This window comes from Delphinapterus leucas, chromosome X (genome assembly GCF_059928025.1).
Source record: "Delphinapterus leucas isolate spDelLeu-1000000601 "Yukka" chromosome X, BTC_Dleu_Yukka2, whole genome shotgun sequence".
Taxonomy (NCBI): Eukaryota; Metazoa; Chordata; class Mammalia; order Artiodactyla; family Monodontidae; genus Delphinapterus; species Delphinapterus leucas.
In genome coordinates this window covers 48,563,371-48,566,476 of record NC_143150.1, presented here as the reverse complement: position 1 = coordinate 48,566,476, position 3,106 = coordinate 48,563,371, and the positions used below count along the sequence as shown (strand labels likewise).

General features: G+C 42.3%; 1 pseudogene; it reads left to right on the top strand.

Annotated features, from left to right (window-relative positions):
- Window positions 1–272: 272 nt before the first annotated feature.
- On the top strand, window positions 273–1,131 carry LOC111178155 (adaptin ear-binding coat-associated protein 1 pseudogene; annotated as a pseudogene).
- Window positions 1,132–3,106: the final 1,975 nt, after the last annotated feature.

The window sequence follows — 3,106 nt, the reverse complement described above, 5'->3', positions numbered from 1 at the left end:
TGTGGTAGATGAATAAACAGAAAGGACCCAATAATTTTATTTTCAGATGTCAGTCAGGAGAGAGTAAGAGTTTAGAGGTTCTAAAAACCAGCGGCCAAAACACAAGATCATTTCCTCAGCAGGATTACTAAAAATGCCAATAATTCTCAGATTATCTCTGCATTAGTTGTATGCATTACATGTTCTAGACCAGTGGATCTCAAAGCTTAGGCCCTGGACCCGCAGCACAGGCATCACTTGGAAACTTAAAAATACAAATTCTCAGAGCCAAGATGGCGGCCGAGTTGGAGTACGAGTCTGTTCTGTGTGTGAAGCCCAATGTCAGCATCTACCCGATTCTTCCCTGGGCCTCCAACCACAGTTGCAGGGCATCTGACTGGAAATTAGATCAATCTGATTGGACTGGTCGCCTCTGAATCACGTCAAAAGGGAAGATTGCTTATATCAAACTCGAGGATAAAGTTTCAGGGGAGCTCTTTGCTCAGGCACCAGTAGAAAAATATCCTGGTATTACTGTGGAGACAGTGACAGATTCCAGCTGCTACTTTGTAATCCGGATCCAGAATGGTACTGGGCATAGTGCTTTCATTGGCATTGGCTGCTCAGATCCGGGTGATGCCTTCGACTTTAATGTCTCTTTGCAAGATCACTTCAAGTGGGTAAAGCAGGAATCTGAGATTTCCAAAGAATCTCAGGAAATGGATAATCGTCCCAAGTTGGATCTGGGCTTCAAGGAAGGGCAGACCATCAAGTTGAGGGTGCTTCTAAGTCCAAGACTACAGGAGCTGGGGGCCTAAGCTTACTCCCACCCCCATCTGGAGGCAGAGTCACAATTCCTTCACCATCCTCCTCAGTTGCCGTCAGCAATCATGTCAATCCACCACCCATACCAAAATCCAATCATGGAGGTAGTGATGCAGATATCCTTTTATATTTGGATTCTCCTGCTCTTGTAACGACACCAGCACCAGCTCCAGTTTCTACAAGCAATGACTTGTGGGGACACTTTATCACTGCATCCAGCTCTGTTCAAAACCAGGCACCACAGCCATCCAACTGGGTCCAGTTCTGAAGAGCACTGGCAGGATGTTAAGGACAGACTTGAAGAATCAAAATGACCTTGACAGCACCAATCTGTGAGGGTAGCTCAGAACCCCTTCCCTCCCCAGAACCAAAGTTATTGAGCAGTTGTTTTCATAGCTTCTCCATTGAGTTCAGGCTGGTTATGTCACTCCCTGGTGTTGTTCCTTGCTGTACAGCCAAGAAAGTATTTCTTATCTCCTGTTCACTATCAGGGCAGGGGAATAGTGGGTCTTATGATACTTGTGACTGACTATGCAGGGCTCTAAAGGCCAGGGTCTCTTTGGTGGGGAAATAACCTCTAACATCTGTAAAGTTTTCTCCATCTTTAAATTCTTTAACTTATTTCAGAATCATCTCATGACCCTTGTGTGCCTCTTTGTGAAGCCCTGTTTAGCAATTTCAGGGGAGACAAAAACCTCAGAACTTCTTTTTTCCATTAACTGAAGACTCTAAAAATGGACAGACTGATCTCAGTGTTTACAGATTCAGAATTTTGATAGGGGTGGATGTGAAGAAAGACCTGTTTCCTGGGTCTCTGCTGTATATCCTCCCTCCGGCTTGTCTTATTCAGCGAACATCCAGTGCTGGGTACAGCCCTCTTCTAGTGCGTTTACCTGTCTCTTCCTGTGACAAGAGCGTTGTGTTGGTGGCACCCCGCTCTTCTTTTGTCTGTTGAATAGTGCAGCATCTCTGATCAGTGGGTGTCTCTTGGATGAAGGAGGTTCAAGGGGCTATATTTTCCTAGTTATATTCTAGAGAAGCAGTTACTTTCTTGCAGCTCCATCTAGTTGCTGCATTTGAAGCACAGCGTTACTTTGTAACGGCCCCATTATTTGTCCTAAAGTTAAAGGGTTTAGAGTTTTTAACCTAATTTGTAGAGCAGAGAGGTTGAAAGCACTTAACTCTTGTTCAGTACCCACATTACCTTGCTACCTGGGTATCTGGCTCCTTTTCATAAACATTTACTTTTTCAATCCAGCTTTTCAACAGAAAGCTATTACATGCACCATCATTTATGAAGCAAGCTGGCGAGCCATGGCTTTAGCTGTGGTAGGTTTTGCCCAAATGATGGCTGCGATACCCATCACCAGGGGTATGTCAGAAGCAAGTTGCTCCCCCACCACTTTCCCTCCCTCTGCCCACCATTCCTTTTACAGTGCTGTGAAGGGGTCCTGCTCTTAGGTGAACTGGCACCAGCTATTTTGTCAGTTAAGGGGCAATTTTGAGAGTGAAATGGGAGGATCTCACTTCTTCCCTTAGCACCTATTTGGATGTGTACCCTCTGGCTGAAGGGAGTCCTTATATTTAGTTTCAAAATAGATTCTCTCTCTTGGATTTCCTTCTTGACTCTTTTTCACTTTGGGTCCATTTTTTTTTTTTTTCATTGTTTTCCGTTCCAGGCAGCTCTATTCTTACAGAGCCATGGCAGAACATTTAAAAATTCCAATAGAAAACACTAAAAGGAAAGCTGTAGAATACTAGTGACTAACTACTGGGAACCTATTTTCTCAATCTTCCTCTGTGTTGTGTTCTTTGTATTCTCAAGATGATAATATATTATGTATTTGAATTCCTGAAAAATTGAAAATGAAGTTTCAGATATATGTATATAGAGCATATGTATGCTGTATTGGTGCAATAAAGGTAATTAAAAATATGGGAAAAAAAAGTAATGCAAATTCTCAGGTCCCACCTCAGCAGTACTGAGTCAGAAACTGTGTGTTGGGCTCGGAAATCTGTGATTTTAACACACCTTCCAAGTAATTCTGATGCACCCTAAAGTTTGATAATTGTTCTAGAATGTTATATTTAATTTCAGCAGTTGTAAACTTAATTCATCATGGAATGAGCATTTTATAAATGTTGTACTCTATGTATTCTAAGGACACTACAGTAGCTTTATTAATGAGGTGGAAAGAAAAATAAAATCTTCAGCTTTAAATGCAACATAATATAGGAACTTAATTATGCCCTCTCTCTTTACCAATCTGATTCATTCTTTCCCTCCTGCCTGTAAGCAGGA